This window comes from Ranitomeya imitator, chromosome 7 (assembly GCF_032444005.1).
Source record: "Ranitomeya imitator isolate aRanImi1 chromosome 7, aRanImi1.pri, whole genome shotgun sequence".
Classification (NCBI taxonomy): Eukaryota; Metazoa; Chordata; class Amphibia; order Anura; family Dendrobatidae; genus Ranitomeya; species Ranitomeya imitator.
The window spans coordinates 102,863,534-102,888,905 of NC_091288.1; positions in this window are offsets into that span (position 1 = coordinate 102,863,534).

A 25,372-nucleotide genomic window follows, 5' to 3' on the forward strand; every position below is an offset into this window, starting at 1 on the left:
AGTAAGTACAAATACTAAAATAGCAAGACTGCACTACCACCTCCGGCCAGAAGGGGGAGCTTCAGAGACTCCCCTTGATCCATTCTGGTCTGAGAGAAGAAATGGCAGTTGGGCCAAGGAGCTAATAGTGAGAGGTCATACAGTTAAATCTCTAACAGCCCTGTGACTATTACCAGGCCTAAATCACCGGCCTGAGGAGAAGAGGGATAGAGAAAAAGGACATTGTGAGAACCGGGTAGCATTAATCACTACCCAGAACAGGCGCAAAGACGGATACCGGATCCGTGGCTGTATTCATTATATATAATACAGCAACCGGAAAAACGTGAGGTGATATCAGCTTCACTAGGGTCGGATGCAGCAACAGACACAGAGTTCAGCGGTACTCCCAGAGGGGGTAAACCGATAAAAGGACTCGGGTTGCCCGTCGAACCAGGACCCGGAGGGGACAGATTGGGCCGGCAGCCAGTTCACATACAGCAGCAGGGCCACACAGAAATTGCGCACAATAAGAGGCGAAGACCCCGGCAGGGTCAAAGTAACTCAGAGTTCCCATACAGACTCCGGTGACAGGACTGGTTGTAAATCCTTTTATGTTAAAGTAAACTGGTTAAACGTTTCAGTGCCTCAGTCTTTCATTTGGACAATAGCCATCTATCCAGGATCGAGATCGTCACCGCTGGGAGAACCTGCTGCTGATCAAGTAAGTGCCTGTCCCCTCATGATACCCCTTACACTGTGCATTGCCTGAGGCCACAGCACCGGGTCAAGCCACCCGTGACATCCCCCTCAAGAGACAGACTCCATTGGTCCGGTGCTGGGTATCCCGGTCTCCTGGGCGTCACACGAACATGGTTCAAAGAATCCACATCACCAGTGAGTTTTGTGTTTGTTTTCTGTTTATGTCCGTATGAGAGTTGAATAAGTTATAAGATGATAATTGTTATCTGTATTATTTGTCAGTATCCTAATTGGTTGTGTATTTGTTTAGTGTATGTGTGAAGTACAGAGCTGGGATAGACTCTGTGCAGTGAGGTTATTTTGGTCATTTTGGATTGGCAGTACATTATATGAAGCTGTATTTTGTATTAGGGCCGTGGTTTTTGTTGTTTGGCCTTAAAGTGCTTTCAGAGTGTCAGTGGACACTGCTGCAGTTTTTGTTACATAGAGTTGTGTTAATTCCAAAGTGCAAAATAGGCAGGCTGTGTGAACCTTGTATGTATGTATGTCTATAAGAACTCTGAATGAGATGACAGGTGAGTAAATGAGTATAAGGAATAAACATAAATCCCTGATTGATTAGGGGTTCCGTTAGGTGTGGTCCTCTGTATGTGACAGAAGACATTATTCAACGCAGTTTGAGCTGAATTAGGTGGAGTGATTGAGATAAGGGATCTTCTTCTTGTAAAAATCAACTGAAAAGTGAAAGGAAAAGAAACAACAATCCCTGAATGAGCATGTATGTATGAGTGATCACATAAGTATCATTACTTATCTAACTTGTTGATTGTCCAGGATGAATGAGTTGTGGATATTTTTAATGTACATTTAATTTACATCTGAGATTCAGTGAAACCCGTGTTATATATGGTTTGACATTGGATAGGTTTCTATATGTGTTTTGGCCGGACGCGGTCAGAATCAGCTTATTCAAATTGTGCAGTGATCTGCCTGTATAGAGAAACGGTTTTTAATTCCGAGAGGATGAATGTTTTGTAGAGATTAAGTCTGAAAACTGCTGCATTCTGTTTCTGTGTGTAAGACAAGCTCTTATCTGTGTTTAATAAATAATGAAAAGAACCTAGCACTCAACTTGATGCTTTAGTGCAAATTTTATTGTAGTACCCAATAAACGTTTCGGTCCCTCATATGGACCTTCGTCAGTAACGTACTAAATTGTGGTGAATGAGACCATAGGGTCACAGGGCACTAAAGGGAGCGGCGTCTTAGAAGTAAACCGGACTGGAATAGTACTAGAATAAGAGAGAAGAATGGTGCCGCTGTCAGACGCGGTATCCACCGCTGGTCTCTTTACATAGAACATTTGAAGAAGAAACAGCATCGATATAGGATTCAGGTCAAATGAATAAGCGATATATACGCTGAGGAGGGCTACACCGAGTATCGAGGCATAATTTGTTCCACGTGACGGAGTAGTAGAAGAAAAACCAGTAAAAGTCGAAAGGGAAAGTGAGGTACATACCGTACTAAATTGTGGTGAATGAGACCATAGGGTCACAGGGCACTAAAGGGAGCGGCGTCTGGGGATTATGAGAGAGTCCTGTTAAAGACTCCTATGAGCCGGTGAAAATGGTGGTATGGGGGGATATTAGATATGGCATACCTTAGAAGTAAACCGGACTGGAATAGTACTGAGGGTAAACAAAGAAACAAAGTTACATACCGGTGTGCTAAAAGCAGGACAGAACCTGCGCTGTACTGGGATTACCTAGAATAAGAGAGAAGAATGGTGCCGCTGTCAGACGCGGTATCCACCGCTGGTCTGATCGGGAGTCGGAGGGGCCACCGCTGAGACCAGCGGTGGATACCGCGTCTGACAGCGGCACCATTCTTCTCTCTTATTCTAGTACTATTCCAGTCCGGTTTACTTCTAAGACGCCGCTCCCTTTAGTGCCCTGTGACCCTATGGTCTCATTCACCACAATTTAGTACGTTACTGACGAAGGTCCGTATGAGGGACCGAAACGTTTATTGGGTACTACAATAAAATTTGCACTAAAGCATCAAGTTGAGTGCTAGGTTCTTTTCATTATTTGTATGAAGGTGTGGGAACCTAACCTTAGCACCATTCCACCAGTAGTGCATACGGTTTTTCTGTTTTGCTTATCTGTGTTTATACCTGATGGGAGGAGGGAAGCAAATCGCTGCGCGAATTGTTTGTTATTTCTCCTCTCTGTGCTGCGGGCCAGAGGAAGGGGGGCCATGCAGCTGCAATGAAGAATATGGAGCTGTGCATATTCTGTCCTTGGTTCAGTACGCGCTGAGAGATTTGTGTTTAAAGCAATAGTACTGTATGTATTGAAGTAGAAAGAAATATCGTAAGTTCAAGTTGGAATTTGAAAGTGAAAGAATTGTGCCTATTTTAGAGGAAACTTGTAAGTGATTGAAAGATTGGTAAAAGATTCACCTGCTTCAAGTTGAGTAATTGATATGTATATATAGCAAATTGAGGATCAACAGAGGAGGTGGCCAACTGCACGGCTGATGTAGTAGGCGGTGTAACCTGCTGCAGTCAGCCTACGGCAAATAGGTGGTGTAACCTTGCCGTTCCATGGAGCTGTGCTAGCCAGCTGATCTACCGGGTGGTAGGTGGTTTAACCTGCCCGCTAGAATCCTTTAGGTCTACCGGGTGGTAGGTGGTGTAACCTGCCCGCTAAACCTTGACACTCGCTCTGACTTGTCACGTGTTGCAACCCTGGTTTAAGGCAAGGCACACTAAAAAGGGCATTTTTAGAGGTGAGTTGTCTGAGCGGATAAGTTGAAGCCATGGGCAACTTATTCTGTGTGCAGTCAGGGCCCCCAATGGGATCCAAAAACCGCTGTACAGATTGGAAAAAGGAAGCAGTGAAAGATGTGAGACCAATATTGAAACAGGCAAAAATGCCAGTGAGTGGATGGATGTTTGGATGTTCAAAAAGGCACAGACAAAGGAGGAAAATAGCATGTGAATAAATGGCATCTGAGAGAGTGCAGCAGGACGGAAGTAAGGTGTATTATGAATGTTTTGATGCTCAAAAGTCCGACTATGACCGACACATTACTGCTATGGTTATACCTTTGTATAACCAGAGACCAAGACAAGACAGATGGACTTGTAAACATTGCGGTCAGACAAACCCAGACTGGAGAAATACTTGTATGATCTGTGCTGCAACCCAACCTAAGTTAATTACACTGAATCCTGTCCAGACAAGATCACATGTAGTGACATAAGAAGCTGACACAGGATTGTGGTTAGTGGGTAGTGGGGACATTAACTTTTGGGAGTAAGCTGACAGTAATCCTTTTGGGAAAGAGCTGTAGACCAGCATGTCATGTCACCCCCAACTGGTCATCTAGTCACCCCCACCACCAGAGAACCAACCACATCAGGTAGTGTAAGACAGATACAGGAGTATTATCCCTGGAAGCCCTCTGACTAGCTAGCTACACTAAAATAATTGGGCGACCCTGAGAACAAACCTTTCCCATTTTACAGACAAAGACAATATGATGGACGTATAAGTGCACCTGAGCAGACCTAGAGAGTTGGTGAGCACAAAAGCAAGTGACGTACTAGGATGCAAATTAAGACTTTTACAAATGTGGCAAAAGGAGAGAGTGTAGAGATGTACTCTGGACGGTTACAGCTGAAATGGGCAGACATGGGGTACAGTCCAGGAAACCCACTCGATGTTAAAATATTTGTAAATACATTCATTGATGGTATGACAAAAGGCTTACGAGACGCAGTACAGACAGCCAGACCTAAATGAAGAAATGTAGATCCAAAGACCTCCTGAAGGTTGCTCAGGAGTTGAAGAAACTAGGACAATAAGACGACGTGTCATGTATGCTGGAGCACAAGGAAAACAGTAGAGACGTAGTAAGGGACCTAAGGACTTAGAAACAGTGAAGTGCTGGAATTGTGGAGAAAATGGACACTCAGACCAATCTTCCACCTCCTTCACCTTCAGATTAGGAAACTGACAACCCAGTGACAAATGTGTGCCCTGTTCTTGTCCCCTCCGGACCTGGTCCTGCCTTGATGACCACCATACCAATGCTGGGAGGGAAATAGACAGAATTCTTGACTGACACTGGGGCAGCCGGAACTGTGGTACACAAAGACTTGATACTGCCAGACATGATTACTGACGAGACTATGGAATACTTGAGGGTAGAGGGACAAGCGACTGAAGCCCCTATGACTAAACAAGAAAAGACTAGAGTCACGAGACAGCCAAGAGGTGCTTACAAACTTATTGTTAGTGACAATACCCCTATGAATTTGCTGGGAGCAGAGTTGAGTGCTGGCTAGGCGCTATACAGTACTCTCCTGAGTGTATTACAGTCACAAGTCCCCTTTTCATATAAACACTTGTGGCAGAGGGACGTCAGGGTCTTCCACGTGCACATTATACCAGAGGTAAATCATGCCCTATTGTAGTTACACTTAATTCCATTAATTTACCAGTTTAGTAGTTTCCTTACACAAGATGGTATAGTTACTGTGTATTTCTAGGTTGTCTTCATATGATATATAGTTTTTTAGCCATTCATTATATTGGCTCAAACCATAGTCACTGTTTATTTATCTTTTCCACTTCCTATACCATATCGCAGGCTACTGACATTGATATTTGGTATTTTTCAAATCCCTTCTTTTTGTATTTGGAACTGTTAGTTATGGATTTATATAGGGCTGCTACTTTCTTAGAATAAGCTTGTGCTTTGCTGTGGCCTATGGCATTGTGCTCCCCCGTTTTATGACTCAGTATCTTTCATAATTATATATATATATATATATTCATATATATAATTTTCTTTTGGTAACATATTTTGTGAATCAAATTTAGTTTTTTTTAAGGGGTACTCTACCCAATAAAATACGGGTATAAATAATATTTGGACATTAATGTGTGATTTATATAAACACTTGTGTAATATTGCAGAAATGGTGTATATGGCAAGAGTAGTGAAAGTAACACCTGACACCAGAATGTCTGAGGACAGGGAAAACAGGTACCAGACACCGTTTGGGCAAGGTGAAAATCTGAGGTGGGTCGGCTGTCCATTCCCCCTGTCATGATAAATTAAAAGAAGGAACCACTCCTCTTGGTTTAGGCAACACCCCTTTTGTATCCCAGTAAGGAAAAAAGGACCCAAGGGTTCCCCTAGTGCTTACAGAATGGTTCATGACTTAAGGGCTATTAATGAGGTTACAGAGAGTATGACCTTAATTGTCCCTAACCCACACACCTTACTGTCACAAATCCCAGCGACGTAAAAATGTTTCACAGTTATTGATTTGGCAAATACATTCTTCTCTGAACCACTGCACTCTGACTGTCAGTATCTTTTTTTTCTTTCACTCACGAAGGTAAACAATACTGTTGGACAGTCCTCCCACAAAGGAGGAAAGAACTCCCCAACCATCTATTCAACAGCGATGGCAGGGATTCTTGAGTGGCAACCACCTCATCCACAGATTGTACTATTACAGTACGTGGATGACCTCTTGCTCTGCTGCCCGGACCAGACGTCCTGCAAGGAAACTACAGTTTCCTTGCTGTGTTTTTTGGCAGAAAAGGGTTGCAGAGTCTCACGTGATTGCAAACAAAAGGTGACATTTTTAGGACATTGTATTGTTGAAGGTACAAGACACCTGACTGAAGACAGAAAACAGGCAATACAAATCTCCCTTTACCCAGGTCACACCAACATGTACGTACTTTTCTAGGTTTGGTGACCTACTGTAGGCCTTGGATAAGGTCTGCTTCACAAATGATGCACCCACTCTATGACTGTTTGCCATCAGGCCCCTACAATCTCACTCAAGAAGCAATTGACTCCTTCCACTCTCTCAAGCTGCTCATTGTGTCAGACATTCCAAACTATGATCAGCCATTTTTCTTATTTTTCACAGAGCAGGGTGGACATGCTAACGCAGTACTGACACTACAACATGGAAAGAAACAGAGACCGATAGCTTACTACTTAGCACAATTAGACCCTCTAATCGGTCTTCTACATGTGTCCATGCTGTAAGAGCTGCTGTATTACTGAAAGGCATGTGAGATCACACTGACTTTTTTTTTTTTGACAATTTTGTTCCCCACGTGACATTAATGCCATACTCGTACAAGTTCAACCAAAACAAATTGTCAATGGATAGACAGATCAGATTTGAATGTGCTCTAATACTAATTCCTGAATACGTCACCCTCAAAAGACATAATGTTCTGAATCCAGCCACTCATTTGCCTGTGGATTCAGAAAAGGGGGAATTGGTGACAGCATTGGCAGGTGGGAAAGAGAACATGACATGACGTTGACATGATGCACGAACATGACTGCATAGGAACTGATGAGTCAGGAGACAGTGGGTTTTACATATGTCCGTGGGAAGAAAAAAACCTGTTACTAATGCATATTTTGAGGTTTTTTATTTTTGTAGATGGCTCCAGATACCACCAGAATGGGCGACTCTACATTGGATATGCAGTAGTATCCTCACGTGAGGTAATCCGAGCTGAACCACTCGCTCCTCACATGTCGGTGCAGGAGGCAGAGTTGAAGGCACTCACTGAGGCAAGTAGAGCTGCTGCAGGTAAAGTCGCTAACAGTTACACAGATTCAAATTGTGCATGGGGAATATCCCATGATTATTGCCCTATCTGGAGAAGCAGAGCATTTCTTACATCAGCCGGTAAGCCCATTAAAAATGCAGAGCTGGTGAAACAATTAGTGGAGGCATTGACGTTATCAGTCCAGGTTGGCAAGGTAAAAGCACACACGGACGGTGACTCTGTGGAGGTAGAGGGCAACAAAAGAGCGGGTGAGGCTGCTAAAGAAGCAGCAAGGCAGCCTAGGGAGCAGTGGACGGTGGCGGGGAGTCAGAGTATTCCAGCCACACTGAGCCTAGATGTCCTGAAATCCCTCCAGCTGCCCAAACAGAGAAGGAACACTAGGAGAGAATGGGAGCTGAGCTGAACTCAGAAAGAGTATGGGAGAATAAGGATAAATCGTATATACCAAGATCCCTGCTCCCAATCATGGCGCAAGCAACACAAGATGCCTTCTGGATCGCTCCTGGTTTCAGTTACGCAGCCGCAAAGCTCGTACAGTCATGCCTCATCTGTGCACAGCACAACCCAGGAAAAACAGTAAAAATCCCTAAGAAAGCGACACCCAGGCCTCTCTACCCGTTTCAGAGACTGCAGACTGGCTACATACAGCTACCCAAGGTAGGAGTGTGTGGAAAATGTCCTAGTATGTGTAGATCTCTTCTCTGGTTGGCTAGAAGCCTATTTGGTAAAATGTGCAAATACTAAAGCGACTGCAGACAAACTGATGAAAGCACTGATCTGCAGGTATGGTGTCCTAGAAACCATAGAGAGCGATAGGGGTACACACTTCACGGGAGAAATAATGAGGGAAGTCATGCAGGTCCTGGAAGTACAGCAAGCATAACATGCACCATATAGACCACAAAGTAGTGGGAAAGTGGAGAGACTAAATGGGACACTTAAACTGAAAAATCAAAGGCCACGGCAGACACAGGAAAGAGCGGGGTACAGTGCTTGTCTCTTGCACTCATGTCAGTCAGACACACTCCAAGTAGAAAGACAGGCTTGTGTCCTTTTGAAGTCCTGTTTAGTAGTTTGCCAAGGGCTGGTCTGTACTTCCCACAGGTGCTACAAAGGCAACACGGTGCTATGACAGCTCATGTCTAGGCCTTGCAGAAAAGACATAATGTGGTGCATAAACGTGTTTTCATCCATTCCAGATCCTAATGCCAGTGCAGACGTATATCAGCTGAATCCAGGTGATTGGGTGGTCATACACAGACGTGCATCAGCTGAATCCAGGTGATTGGGTGGTCATACACAGACACGTGAGAAGGAGCCTAGACCCACGGTTTGACGGCCCGTTGACCACATTCACCTCAGGGAAACTTGAGGGAAAGCCCACCTGGATCCATGCCAGTCACTGCAAAAAGATCTTTTTACCAGCAGAATGACTGTTCTCCTAATCACCTTGCTGGCAGTGGTAGGATGTTTGCAGAGACACTGGATAAACAAAGTTATTCAACATCTTGCTTTTCTTATAAAAGACGCGGAAGGACAAAAACTTCTGGACTGTTGGATCTGCATACACAGCCCAGTATCTGCAAGGACTATGCTGTACTTAGCCTTTACCCCTGGAGCCAAGGAAGGTATTAACACCACACCACATATACAATGAGACTTGGACTCAGATTTTCTTGGTTCCTTAAGGCTCTTAATGAGACTAATACAATATAGAGACTCCTTTTTAAATCCAGCCAATTGGCTTAGCGGCCTAGCGGGATGGATTATTTTTGGTATTTTACAGACTTGTATGCAAATTTTGTTGCTTTGCTTATTGTTTTATGTAGCCGTAAAAGCGCTAATATATATATTACCTAAGCTATGGAATAATGTAGGTGTAGAAAAAAATCTAAAGCTGAACCTTCTGTAGTGTATCATAGGCCCCATGTAGCCACTGCTGACGGGGGAGGTGAGTGTCCACACTGAGGATGGATGGGCAAAGCAGGTAGGAAGTCCCCTTGTGGGTACTAGACCCATGAGACAGTAGCTCCTTTGTGGACATCAGCTGACCACGTAGCAGAGGTTATACCATTTACAAAAGGGGGAAATTGATATAGAAGGGTTAATAGTTTGCCTTTAAGTGCCTCTTGCCTTTAATTGTTAGAATTGCTAGAATCTGTTGACGCAGTAGTCTGATGGTCTCCTTTCAAGGAGACTATACTTCTTATCAATGTATGTTCTTAATAGTCAGTCACAACATGTTCTGGGTTATGGTAAATAAAGTATGACCCTGGGTGATGGTGGGGGCTACATGACTTACATTGAAATGCATTTGTTGTAAATGGTATAAAATATTGCCTCTTGCTCTATTACTTCAGATAAAAGTGACTTGCTCACAGGATATGTGTGAGGTGTCTTTTTGTCTCCAAGCGCGCTTGTAAAATGACGGGCGTAATTCGACAATTTGGCCCTCACTGGTGATCTGTCAGCTGACATTGGTCAGAACGAAAACAGCTATAACAACAATATAGCAGCAAATACATACCTACTTATATTACACTAGAACATACGGTACCTGGACCTATTAAGGGGGAAAGTTAAAGCAGAAACATTATTCATTCCCTTTACACAGGCAACTTCATCAAGTGTTTTTTTTGCTACGTATATAAAGCTGTGGATGCGGTATTGTAATGCTTTGTAAATAAATATCATCATCATTGTTAAAGAATTGATTTACTCCAGCAGAACAGCCCACCTTATGTGCTTCATCCAACTAGATACAATGTTATTTTACTGTGGTTTATTTATGAATTATAAGTGTCATGCAGCTGCAGTGCAGTACAGCGCAACCTCCACCAGGGGGAGCCTGATAGGGAAGCCAGACTGCACACACAGAGCAACTGAACAGACGCCACCTAGTGGCGAGAGCGAGGTCAGGAAAACCAAGTCAGAGCACAACAGTACAAAAGGATTTAGACAGAATGGATAGTCAGGACACAGCAAGGGATCAGAAAACCAGGATGGGCAAAATAAGGTACAATAGGGACAAACTGAAACGGAGTCAAAAAGCGAAGCCAAGAGATCAGAACCAGGGAGTCAAGCAGATATACAGACAAACAAAGAGACAGATGGGAAAGGGCAGGCAGGGGGAGATAACAGACACAGGACAAGTCAGGGTTCACAGTAGGACAAATTAAGGGCTTCCAGAGTCAGGTTCACACGCCAAAGACAGAGCTATAGCGGACACCACCCTCTAGATACCTGGAAGCTAAATAGCAAACCCGTGCCAGAATGAGGCAGAGCAAAGTTAACCCTTGACATGATCCACCCAGAGAAAGAGCAGACAAGACTAAACTCCAGAACGGATAATGACAGTACCCTTCTCTCAAGGGGGGCCACCGGACCCCCCAGGTTTTCCAGGATAAACTGCATGAAATGCCCGGACCAGTCGATTAGCATGGACAGATTGTGCCGGGACCCAAGATCGATCCTCAGGACCGTATCCCCTCCAATGGACCAAGTACTGAATAGAACTACGGACCATGCAAGAATCTACAATCTGTTCCACTTCATACTCGGTCTGACCATCCACAGAGACCGGAGGTGGAGGGGATGGAGGCCCAGCAGAGGATGGTAAAAATGACTTAAGAAGGAACTTATGGAACACATTGGAAATCTGAAGCGACGGAGGAAGTCGTAAGCAAAAGGCAACTGGATTGATCACCTCAATGATCTCATAAGAACCAATATACCTGGGGCCTAGCTTAGCCGAAAGAACCTTGGGACGAATGTTCCTGGTAGACAGCCACACTTTATCTCCCACCAGGAATAAAGGTCCCACAGACCGTCGCTTATCCGCAAAAAGTTTATATTTGCCCTGAGCCTCTCTGATGTTCTTCTGGACTTCCCTCCACATCTCCCCCAAATGTTGCACTGCCGTATCAGCCCCTGGACATCCTGAATCCAGCCTAGAAAATTCACCAAAATTAGGGTGAAAACCGTAGTTGCAGAAAAATGGGGAGGTGCCCGTGGACTGGTTAATCCGATTGTTCAATGCAAACTCAGCCAGGGGCAACGAAGAACACCAATCATCCTGCCGAGACATAGCAAGACACCTCAAAATCTGTTCAAGAGACTGATTGGTCCTCTCCGTCTGACCGTTAGTCTCAGGATGGTAAGCAGAGGAAAACGTCAGACAAACACCCAATTTTTTACAAAAGGCCCTCCAAAATTTGGACACAAATTGTACCCCTCTATCAGAAACCACATTCAAAGGCACACCAAGCAACCGTACAACAGGCTCAATAAAAAGCTTAGATAATGTTTCAGTATTAGGAAATCCTTCCAGAGGTACAAAATGCGCCTGTTTACTGAATCTGTCAACCACTACCCAGATTACAGTTTTGCCATTGGAAGGAGGGAGATCAGTGATAAAATCCATGGACAAATGAGTCCAAGGTCTATCCGGAATTGGCAATGGCACCAATTCCCGGCCGGCTGGTTATGGGAGCTCTTAGCACGGGCACAGGTATCACAAGCAGACACAAACACAGCGACATCAGAGGTCATGGATGACCACCAAAACAGACTAGCAATGGCTTTTCAGGTGGCAGAGATCCCCGGGTGTCCACTGAGAGCAGAATTGTGGAAGTCTTGGAGAACCCTCAATCGGTACTGAACTGGGACAAAAAGCTTATTGTCAGGCAAAGAGGGAGGAGCAAGAGACTGAGCCTTTCAAATCTCCAGCTTCAATTCAGAGGATACCCCCGCAACAACCACCCCCTGCTGAAGAATGGAGGAAGGAGATTCGGGGGTGATATCGGATCAAAACTGCGAGATAAGGCATCAGCTTTGACATTCTTGGAACCAGGCCGAAAAGTGATAGAAAAATGATAACGAGAGAAAAAAAGCGACCACCTAGCCTGTCTAGGAGTTAACCGTTTGGCAGTTTCAATATAAGACAAGTTCGTGTGATCAGTAATCACCGTGATCCGATGAACCGCCCCCTCCAAAAAATGCCTCCATTCTTCAAAAGCCAATTTTATAGCCAATAACTCCCAGTTCCCAACATCATAGTTCCTCTCTGCAGAAGAAAACTTCCTGGAGAAAAAGGCACATGGTCTTAAATTGGTCAAAGTAACGGGTCCCTGAGACAACACCGCCCCTACTCCCACCTCTGATGCATCCACCTCTACAATGAATGGTTCAGATGGATCGGGCTGAACTAAGGCTGGTTTCACACTTGCGTTTTGATCTGCAGTGTTTTTAACGCAAACTCATTTAAACGCATTTGGTGCAAAAACGCATTTAAACACATTTAAATGCTGCGTTTTTAGGCGCATGCATTTTTGCATGTTTTAACGCAAACACGGCGTTACAAGCGTTTTTTTCTGCGTTTGCGTTTTTGAAACGCATGATGAGAAGTGTGTGACAGCTGCCAATCATCAAAATCAACTAGAAAACCCACTATAAACAGAAATACCTAGGGCTAGGGTTAACGTTAGGATCCCTAGTAACTCTAGGGATCCTAACCCTAACCCTAAAACACAAACTCTAACCCTAACCCTAAAACACAAACTCTAACCCTAACCCAAACTCTAATCTTAACCCAAACGCTAACCCTAATACAAACTCTAACAAACTCTAACACAAACTCTAACCCTAACCCTAACCCTAAAACACAAACTCTAACCCTAACCCTAAAACACAAACTCTAACCCTAACCCTAAAACACAAACTCTAACCCTAACCCTAACATTAACCCTAACACAAACTCTAAAACTAACCCTAACACAAACTCTAACACAAACTCTAACCCTAACCCTAACCCTAAAACACAAACTCTAACCCTAACCCTAACCCAAACTCTAACCCTAACCCTAACACAAACTCTAACAAACTCTAACACAAACTCTAACCCTAACCCTAACCCAAACCCTAAAACACAAACTCTAACCCTAACCCTAAAACACAAACTCTAACCCTAACCCAAACTCTAACCCTAACCCTAACACAAACTCTAACCCTAACCCTAACCCTAAAACCCAAACTCTAACCCTAACCCTAAAACACAAACTCTAAACCTAACACAAACTCTAACACAAACTCTAACACAAACTCTAACACAAACCCTAACACAAACCCTAACCCTCACCCTAACATAAACTCTATCTCTAACCCTAACCCAAACTCTAACCCAAACTCTAACACAAACTCTAACACAAACCCTAACCCTAAAACTAACACAAACTCGAACACAAACTCTAACACAAACCCTAACCATAACACAAACTCTAACACAAACTCTAACACAAACCCAAACACAAACCCTAACCCAAACTCTAACCCTAACCCTAACCCTAGCCCTAACCCTAACCCTAACCCTAGGGATCCTAACCCTAACCCTAGGGATCCTAGGGATCCCTAGGGTTAGGGTTAGGATCCCTTAGGGTTAGGGTTTGTGGTAGAGTTTGGGTTAGAGTTTGGGTTAGGGTTTGTGTTAGGGTTTGTGTTATGGTTAGTGTTTGTGTTAGAGTTTGTGTTAGAGTTTGAGTTAGGGTTTGTGTTAGGGTTAGGGTTTGTGTTAGAGTTTGTGTTAGAGTTTGGGTTAGAGTTTGGGTTAGGGTTTGTGTTAGGGTTAGGGTTTGTGTTAGAGATTGTGTTAGAGTTTGTGTTAGGGTTTGTGTTAGGGTTTGTGTTAGGGTTTGTGTTAGAGTTTGGGTTAGAGTTTGGGTTAGGGTTTGTGTTAGGGTTTGGGTTAGAGTTTGGGTTAGGGTTTGTGGTAGGGTTAGGGTTAGGGTTAGAGTTTGGGTTAAGGTTAGGGTGTTTTCTTGTGTTTTTCTATAAAAACGCATGCAAACGCATGTGCTTAAAAACGCATGCGTTTACATAGACATCAATACGTTTTTTTGTCGCGAAAAAACGCATGCGTTTTTTTGCGGCAAAAAAAAACGCTGCAAAAATTACTACATGTTGCTTTTCTGCAACACAACGCATGCAGAGAAAAAACGCATGCGTTGCTAAAACGCGTCAAAACACATGCAAAAAAACGCATGCATTTTTAATGTTAAATATAGAAAAAAAACGGATGCTTTTTTTGCGTTTTTTATTGCAAAAACGCAAAAAAAATGCAATTATGAAACCAGCCTAATACAGGAGCAGTCATAAAACGCTTTTTTAATGTAATAAATGCTTCAACTGCCAAGGATGACCAAACTTTGAGATCAGCCACTTTGCGAGTGAGATCGGTGAGAGGCTTGACAACCTGAGAAAACCCCTTAATTAATTTCCGATAATAATTGGCGAAACCCAGAAAACGCTTGAGGTCTCTGGGTTGCACCCAATCAACAATGGCCTGTACCTTTCCGGGATCCATCCGAAACCAATTGGCAGAAAGGATGATCCCTAGAAAAGAAAGCTCCTGGAAACAAAACAAACATTTCTCGGGTTTAGCGAACAAAGAATTTCCCCGTAACCTGTGAAGAACAGTATGTAAATGACCAATGTGGGATTTCTTGTCTGGTGAGAAAACAAGGATATCATCCAGGTATACAACCATAAAGTGAAAAAAACAACCTTAATCAAAATATATGTGGAATCCTAGACCAACTCAAAAAACCTAAAACTAACAAGGATTCCTAAAAAATAACCTTTTTTAATAATCGCTAAAAAAAGTACTCTTTCCATAAACTGCAAAAATAGAACAAACATATAATTATGTACCTATAGGGCCCTAGGAAGTATCTACACTGAGACCTACCTATCAGTGGAGGTTGGCACCCTAAGTTACTGCGGTAGGCGCCCCCACTCAACATCGACTCACCCTAGGGAATCCCTAGAAGACCCTAAATCGGGAACCCTAGATAGGACCTAAAGAAGTCCCTAACGGAAGTCCTACCTGGCAGTGGGGGTTGGCACCCTAATGTGAAGCGGTAGGCGCCCCCACTCCACGTCGACTGATCCTAGAAGCCCTAAGACGTCCCTAAATAGGGATAGAATAAAGAAAATGTCCCAAAAACAAACCCAAGCACCCCAAAAAAAGATAAGAAACAGATAAAAAAGAAAAATATAGAAAAAGAAAAAATATAAACAAAAAAGAATATAATAATAAAGAATATGCAGTGAGTTTTATGCTGTTGCTTAAATATGCGTATATTTTGTATAATAGATAGTTATATCTATAGCGATATCTGCCAGCAAAAGAAAAAAATAGGGTGAATGAGAAAATGCTAGTATTGTCCGTATTCAATACATAGATGCGATCTTTTCTGGGTTAAGGAGTACGATATTTGAGGTTTAGTCAAATGCTACAATATAAGAACATGGTCACCCGCTATACAAAAAGTCAACCATATAGTATACTAACATCAGAAACCTCAGTTGAGCAGCAAGATACAGCAACCAAAAAACCAGATGTATAACTCCTTTCACCCAAATAGAGAATAATAAATATAAATGCTTGATAGAGATTGCCCGTTCATCACATTGAAACAGTGTTTTAGGATAAGTACCATCAAATTGCTCATAATGTTATTGTAAATTCAATGTGTATTTCAAAAGAGCAGGTGCTATTATTGTTTCAATATATATTACAAAGTGACATGTCCATCATAACCCACCACACCGAGACCCCCACAGGTACAAAAAATGATAGGGCAGGACATAATGATCCCCCTCATAAAAAGAAATCAGAGAGCATTCAATACTCATCTGCAGGTCCGTGGTGGATATACAGCAATGTTAGATAGATCCAGGTAACATGGGTCCGTGGTGGGTATGTGGTTTCATCAGATGGATCCGGACATCTAATCAAGCAAAAGACAGCAGTCTCCCCGACCAATGCCCGACGCGTTTCCCCCCCATATAGATAGAACGGGGGTTCATCAGGGGTATTGTAGCCGCAAGCAAGAAAAAGATAGGAGCTATAGTGTACTCACCAGGTATGTCCATATAAATACACGTGGGTAAATGTGGAGCACGCCAAGTCGAGACTAACTCCGGAAGTGACATCATCCGGAGGGGCCGGCGCTGAGTGAAGCGCACAGTGCGTTCCATAGTAGGAATAGGACCGCGCATGCGTCATGCAAATGCACGCCTCTAAAAAGTCTCGAGAGTATGGCATTATGAGACGGACACTCCGACAGTGAAGCGCAGCAGTGCGTTCCATGTGGCGCATGCGTCATGATATAAGATAGAACAGATGCCGCTTAAGTGAGGTGCACAATGCATGCCATAATAGGAGCATACAGCGCATGCGTCATGGAAATATAACGCTAGATGAAACGCCTACATGTAAAACGCTGTCAAAGCACAATGCTGTAAAAGCACAACGCTGGATACATCCAGTAATAGGAAGATATCCACCTGAATAGTTCATTCAAATACAGAGTGTAACCTTGTTAATAGATAAGAGATATACGCCACATGGATTAAATATTATACACTTGTATATAATAACCCACGTACAAATATTCACGGCCTTATTGACCATAGAGAGAACGAGTAAGTCCACGCGCAAGAGTGAATAGATACCACAGCACACATTAGGACAACAAACAAAAAGAAAACGAAAAGAGAAATAAATCAATATAATGTCCCAAAAATGAGACAAACATTTAGGGACTTTTTTAGGTCCTATCTAGGGTTCCCGATTTAGGGTCTTCTAGGGATTCCCTAGGGTGAGTCGATGTTGAGTGGGGGCGCCTACCGCAGTAACTTAGGGTGCCAACCTCCACTGATAGGTAGGTCTCAGTGTAGATACTTCCTAGGGCCCTATAGGTACATAATTATATGTTTGTTCAATTTTTGCAGTTTATGGAAAGAGTACTTTTTTAGCGATTATTAATAAAGGTTATTTTTTAGGTATCCTTGTTAGTTTTAGGTTTTTTGAGTTGGTCTAGGATTCCACATATATTATGATTAAGGTTGTTTTTTGGATTTATGGTATGGCTAGCTTTCTTTCAGGACCTGTAGACAATAAGAGGTGGCTTGATGATGCGAGGGAGGTTTTCTCGGACGTTGAGGGCACGGGAGGCTCGTCATCCACCCCGACTTTGAGGAACTTATTTGCTGACCTTTTGACAATTTACAGAAACAATATCAAATCCTGGTGGGAGGTCCAGTCCTTGGACAACTATATTAAACATCGAATAGTTCCACGTGGTCTCAGGATACATCTCTTACCAGCCCCTAGGTGCGTTTCCCCTACACTACTTGGCAAGTGGGAGGAGGAATCAATTTCATCATCACTGCGCTTTATGCAGATACTCTTGGAAGAGGAAAAAAAGACATTGGAAAGCTCTTCGATTAAACTCAAGGAACATATAGAGTCTATCTTGAAATTCAAGAGTGATCCAGAATTCAACAACAGAGAAGAATCTCTCAAAAACGCAGTGGAGAAATTCCACCTGGAAATAAAAGAGAGAAAACATAAACGGTTTATTAAGGACTATTCTGAATTCAAAGAGAAAAGAGCGTACCCTTCATTACAAGTCTCTTCAGCACCAACTACTGACATATCCTCATCTGATATTGACTCCTCAGACGTAGACTCAGCACCAAGGGGATACCTGGCGACACAGTTTGCGAAACCTAGGAACCGTGGTAAGAGAGGTGGGCGAAGATGGCAAAATCAAAGACAAGACAGGGGATATCAACCCTCTACTTCTTCATCTTCCTCTTTTTTAGAGGATCGGGGGGGAAGCATTTACCATCTGCGGACTCGGAATTCCAACAATTAACAGAAACAAATTCATCTGTAATGAGCGACAGTAATCAGATCATTAATCTGTCGTCTTATCAACTGAAAGACAATGAGAAGCAGGTGTTGAGTAAAGGCCTTACTTCCAGAAAACTTCCTGGAGAAAAAGGCACATGGTCTTAAATTGGTCAAAGTAACGGGTCCCTGAGACAACACCGCCCCTACTCCCACCTCTGATGCATCCACCTCTACAATGAATGGTTCAGATGGATCGGGCTGAACTAAGGCTGGTTTCACACTTGCGTTTTGATCTGCAGCGTTTTTAACGCAAACTCATTTAAACGCATTTGGTGCAAAAACGCATTTAAACACATTTAAATGCTGCGTTTTTAGGCGCATGCATTTTTGCATGTTTTAACGCAAACACGGCGTTACAAGCGTTTCTTTCTGCGTTTGCGTTTTTGAAACGCATGATGAGAAGTGTGTGACAGCTGCCAATCATCAAAATCAACTAGAAAACCCACTATAAACAGAAATACCTAGGGCTAGGGTTAAGGTTAGGATCCCTAGTAACTCTAGGGATCCTAACCCTAACCCTAAAACACAAACTCTAACCCTAACCCTAAAACACAAACTCTAACCCTAACCCAAACTCTAATCTTAACCCAAACGCTAACCCTAATACAAACTCTAACAAACTCTAACACAAACTCTAACCCTAACCCTAACCCTAAAACACAAACTCTAACCCTAACCCTAAAACACAAACTCTAACCCTAACCCTAAAACACAAACTCTAACCCTAACCCTAACATTAACCCTAACCCAAACTCTAAAACTAACCCTAACACAAACTCTAACACAAACTCTAACCCTAACCCTAACCCTAAAACACAAACTCTAACCCTAACCCTAAAACACAAACTCTAACCCTAACCCTAACCCAAACTCTAACCCTAACCCTAACACAAACTCTAACAAACTCTAACACAAACTCTAACCCTAACCCTAACCCAAACCCTAAAACACAAACTCTAACCCTAACCCTAAAACACAAACTCTAACCCTAACCCAAACTCTAACCCTAACCCTAACACAAACTCTAACCCTAACCCTAACCCTAAAACCCAAACTCTAACCCTAACCCTAAAACACAAACTCTAAACCTAACACAAACTCTAACACAAACTCTAACACAAACTCTAACACAAACCCTAACACAAACCCTAACCCTCACCCTAACACAAACTCTAACTCTAACCCTAACCCAAACTCTAACCCAAACTCTAACACAAACTCTAACACAAACCCTAACCCTAAAACTAACACAAACTCGAACACAAACTCTAACACAAACCCTAACCATAACACAAACTCTAACACAAACTCTAACACAAACCCAAACACAAACCCTAACCCAAACTCTAACCCTAACCCTAACCCTAGCCCTAACCCTAACCCTAACCCTAGGGATCCTAACCCTAACCCTAGGGATCCCAGGGATCCCTAGGGTTAGGGTTAGGATCCCTTAGGGTTAGGGTTTGTGGTAGAGTTTGGGTTAGAGTTTGGGTTAGGGTTTGTGTTAGGGTTTGTGTTATGGTTAGTGTTTGTGTTAGAGTTTGTGTTAGAGTTTGAGTTAGGGTTTGTGTTAGGGTTAGGGTTTGTGTTAGAGTTTGTGTTAGAGTTTGGGTTAGAGTTTGGGTTAGGGTTATGGTTATGGTTTGTGTTAGGGTTTGGGTTAGAGTTTGGGTTAGTGTTTGTGTTAGGGTTAGGGTTAGGTTTTGTGTTAGAGTTTGTGTTAGAGTTTGGGTTAGGGTTTGTGTTAGGGTTAGGGTTTGTGTTAGAGATTGTGTTAGAGTTTGTGTTAGGGTTTGTGTTAGGGTTTGTGTTAGGGTTTGTGTTAGAGTTTGGGTTAGAGTTTGGGTTAGGGTTTGTGTTAGGGTTTGGGTTAGAGTTTGGGTTAGGGTTTGTGGTAGGGTTAGGGTTAGGGTTAGAGTTTGGGTTAAGGTTAGGGTGTTTTCTTGTGTTTTTCTATAAAAACGCATGCAAACGCATGTGCTTAAAAACGCATGCGTTTACATAGACATCAATACGTTTTTCTGTCGCGAAAAAACGCATGCGTTTTTTTGCGGCAAAAAAAAACGCTGCAAAAATTACTACATGTTGCTTTTCTGCAACACAACGCATGCAGAGAAAAAACGCATGCGTTGCTAAAACGCGTCAAAACACATGCAAAAAAACGCATGCATTTTTAATGTTAAATATAGAAAAAAAACGGATGCTTTTTTTGCGTTTTTTACTGCAAAAACGCAAAAAAAATGCAATTATGAAACCAGCCTAATACAGGAGCAGTCATAAAACGCTTTTTTAATGTAATAAATGCTTCAACTGCCAAGGATGACCAAACTTTGAGATCAGCCACTTTGCGAGTGAGATCGGTGAGAGGCTTGACAACCTGAGAAAACCCCTTAATTAATTTCCGATAATAATTGGCGAAACCCAGAAAACGCTTGAGGTCTCTGGGTTGCACCCAATCAACAATGGCCTGTACCTTTCCGGGATCCATCCGAAACCAATTGGCAGAAAGGATGATCCCTAGAAAAGAAAGCTCCTGGAAACAAAACAAACATTTCTCGGGTTTAGCGAACAAAGAATTTCCCCGTAACCTGTGAAGAACAGCATGTAAATGACCAATGTGGGATTTCTTGTCTGGTGAGAAAACAAGGATATCATCCAGGTATACAACCATAAAGTGAAAAAAACAACCTTAATCAAAATATATGTGGAATCCTAGACCAACTCAAAAAACCTAAAACTAACAAGGATTCCTAAAAAATAACCTTTTTTAATAATCGCTAAAAAAGTACTCTTTCCATAAACTGCAAAAATAGAACAAACATATAATTATGTACCTATAGGGCCCTAGGAAGTATCTACACTGAGACCTACCTATCAGTGGAGGTTGGCACCCTAAGTTACTGCGGTAGGCGCCCCCACTCAACATCGACTCACCCTAGGGAATCCCTAGAAGACCCTAAATCGGGAACCCTAGATAGGACCTAAAGAAGTCCCTAACGGAAGTCCTACCTGGCAGTGGGGGTTGGCACCCTAATGTGAAGCGGTAGGCGCCTCCACTCCACGTCGACTGATCCTAGAAGCCCTAAGACGTCCCTAAATAGGGATAGAATAAAGAAAATGTCCCAAAAACAAACCCAAGCACCCCAAAAAAAGATAAGAAACAGATAAAAAAGAAAAATATAGAAAAAGAAAAAATATAAACAAAAAAGAATATAATAATAAAGAATATGCAGTGAGTTTTATGCTGTTGCTTAAATATGCGTATATTTTGTATAATAGATAGTTATATCTATAGCGATATCTGCCAGCAAAAGAAAAAAATAGGGTGAATGAGAAAATGCTAGTATTGTCCGTATTCAATACATAGATGCGATCTTTTCTGGGTTAAGGAGTACGATATTTGAGGTTTAGTCAAATGCTACAATATAAGAACATGGTCACCCGCTATACAAAAAGTCAACCATATAGTATACTAACATCAGAAACCTCAGTTGAGCAGCAAGATACAGCAACCAAAAAACCAGATGTATAACTCCTTTCACCCAAATAGAGAATAATAAATATAAATGCTTGATAGAGATTGCCCGTTCATCACATTGAAACAGTGTTTTAGGATAAGTACCATCAAATTGCTCATAATGTTATTGTAAATTCAATGTGTATTTCAAAAGAGCAGGTGCTATTATTGTTTCAATATATATTACAAAGTGACATGTCCATCATAACCCACCACACCGAGACCCCCACAGGTACAAAAAATGATAGGGCAGGACATAATGATCCCCCTCATAAAAAGAAATCAGAGAGCATTCAATACTCATCTGCAGGTCCGTGGTGGATATACAGCAATGTTAGATAGATCCAGGTAACATGGGTCCGTGGTGGGTATGTGGTTTCATCAGATGGATCCGGACATCTAATCAAGCAAAAGACAGCAGTCTCCCCGACCAATGCCCGACGCGTTTCCCCCCCATATAGATAGAACGGGGGTTCATCAGGGGTATTGTAGCCGCAAGCAAGAAAAAGATAGGAGCTATAGTGTACTCACCAGGTATGTCCATATAAATACACGTGGGTAAATGTGGAGCACGCCAAGTCGAGACTAACTCCGGAAGTGACATCATCCGGAGGGGCCGGCGCTGAGTGAAGCGCACAGTGCGTTCCATAGTAGGAATAGGACCGCGCATGCGTCATGCAAATGCACGCCTCTAAAAAGTCTCGAGAGTATGGCATTATGAGACGGACACTCCGACAGTGAAGCGCAGCAGTGCGTTCCATGTGGCGCATGCGTCATGATATAAGATAGAACAGATGCCGCTTAAGTGAGGTGCACAATGCATGCCATAATAGGAGCATACAGCGCATGCGTCATGGAAATATAACGCTAGATGAAACGCCTACATGTAAAACGCTGTCAAAGCACAATGCTGTAAAAGCACAACGCTGGATACATCCAGTAATAGGAAGATATCCACCTGAATAGTTCATTCAAATACAGAGTGTAACCTTGTTAATAGATAAGAGATATACGCCACATGGATTAAATATTATACACTTGTATATAATAACCCACGTACAAATATTCACGGCCTTATTGACCATAGAGAGAACGAGTAAGTCCACGCGCAAGAGTGAATAGATACCACAGCACACATTAGGACAACAAACAAAAAGAAAACGAAAAGAGAAATAAATCAATATAATGTCCCGAAAATGAGACAAACAGTAAACATTGTATGAATATACCTGGCTATAGCACTAATATCAAAGGACTTGACAAGGGGCTAGATAAAACCAGTGAAGGTCAGCTGTTCGTTGAGGCCCAGAGGGCTCATTGATCTTATTAGATAAATCCATCTTGTTTCACGCTGTATAATTCTTTTGTCTCAGTCACCCCGTCTTACCGAGGGAGTGATAACTTCAATGACCCTAAAACTCAGGGAACCTGGATCACCACCATGTGTATTGATGACATGTCGTGCAATTGGAGTATCTCTGCAGTGCCGGATATCCCCGAGATGTTCGCTTATCCGAACCCTCAGTTCTCTTTTTGTTTTGCCCACATAGTCCTTAGGGCACGAACACGTGCAGAGATACACGACACCTACTGTTTTACAGTTAGCGAACTGTCTCATGGAGAAGATCCTATTTGTAGCTGAACTCTGAAAGGTGTTAGGCTACGTTCACATTAGCGTTACGCTAATGTGCGTCGCTGTTGCGTCGGCGACGCAGCGGCGACGCAGCGGCGACGCGCCCCTATGTTTAACATAGGGGACGCGTGCGTTGTTTTGGTGGCGTTTTTCGCCACGTGGGTCGTTTCCGACGCTAGCGTCGGACGCAAGAAAACGCTACATGTAGCATTTTCTGTGCGTCCGATTTTCGTCAAAAACGACGCACGCGTTTTTCCGTGCGTCGCCGCTGCGTCGCCGACGCAACGGCGACGCGATGCTAATGTGAACGTAGACTTAGAAACACAAATAAATCTGCAGAAAGAGCAATGTCCACATCTAAATGTACCGGTTGATCTATTGTCCAGCCAGGTACCCTGTTTTTTAGGGGGTATAAAATGGCTCTGAACAATGCTGTCCTTGATTGACCTCCCCCTTCTGTAAGTTATTGATGGATGTGGAGAGATAAACCCACTAACATCTGGGTCAGACCTCAATATTTGCCAATGTCTCTTAAAGATGTCAAACACTTTTTTGGACTGATCATCAAAGGTACCAATGAGACGTGTGGTAGATGTTGCACCAGTCTCAATTTTTGGTATCAGGAGAGACGTCCTGTTAGAGTCCAAGGCTGTCTCAAATGCGGGACCAATCACATCATCAGGGTAATCCCTATCCCTGAAACGATGTTTAAGTTCAGTGGATCTAGATTTAAAATCACTCAGGGACGAACAGTTTCTTCGTAAACGAAGAAACTGTCCCTTTGGGATACCACGTTTCAAAGGGAATGGATGATGACTCTCCCATCTTAGAAGGCTGTTTGTAGCTGTTGGTTTGCGATAGATGGACGTACCGAGGGAGCCATCACTCAGCCTTTTAATGAAGACATCAAGAAAGGTGATGTTGTCACCCCCTATTTCAAAGGTGAAATAGAGACCTTCCAATGTGGTGTTCAAATAGCTTAGGAAGCCAGAAAAAGAGCAGGCATCACCTTTCCATAGGACAAGGATGTCATCTATATATCTGCCAAAGAAAATAATCCTGGATCACCATGTAGCATCCTCGTCCCTAAAGACAAAAGTGTCTTCCCACCAGCCCAGGAGCAAATTAGCATATGTGGGAGCACAAGGGCTCCCCATTGCTGTGCCCCTGAGCTGGTGGTACCACTTCCCATTGAAAAGAAAATAGTTCCGTTGAAGTACAAACTCCAGAAGTTCAATCAGAAAAGCGTTATGTGACGCAAAATGGGTACCTCTACTGCTCAAAAAGTATTTGACTGCTCTGAGACCATCCTGATGGCGGATACTGCTATACAGTACCTCCACGTCAATGGAGGCTATGATGGTATCAGGTTCCACTACAATACCCTCCAATTTAGTCAGGAGGTCACTTGTGTCTCTGATATAAGAGGGTAGAGCAGTAACAAAGGACCTTAGTAGTTTGTCCACATATACGCTAGAGTTTTGTGAAAGGGCATCCACCCCTGACACAATAGAGCGTCCTTTCAAGGGACTAAGGCCCTTATGTACTTTGGGGAGTGCATAAAAGGTCGCCACAGTTGGAAATTTAGGTAACAAGAATTTGTGTTCATTGCTCGAAATAAGTTTAGACTCAATTGCTCGATTGAGAATATTCTTCAATTCCGAGGTATAACCCGCAATTGGGTCGTTTTTTAAAACCTCATATGATGATTTGTCCGACAGAATAGAATTGCACATATCTACATATTGGGAGGAGTCCAGAATAACAATATTTCCGCCTTTGTCAGACGGTTTGATAACAATTAAATTGTTATTTTTAAGATTATCAAGTGATCTCTCGGCTACTGTAAGGTTTGGGTGAGTGGGGTCCAAGTCAGGAATGATGTTATTAATTTCCTGCGAAACCAATTTTTGAAAGATCTCAATGCTTCCATAGTCGCTAGGTGGCGGCAACCGTTTACTCACTAGTTTCAAATCTGTGAATGGACCCTCACCTGCTGCCCTCACCCCTTCCTCACTGAGTTCAGTCAATATATCCACATCAGTCAGATCATCCATGGAGATGCCCAATTGTTGGCATCTCTGGAGGTCATTCTTTTGAAAGAAACGTCTCCATTTAAGTTTCCTCGTAAAGAGGTCCAAATCCTTGAT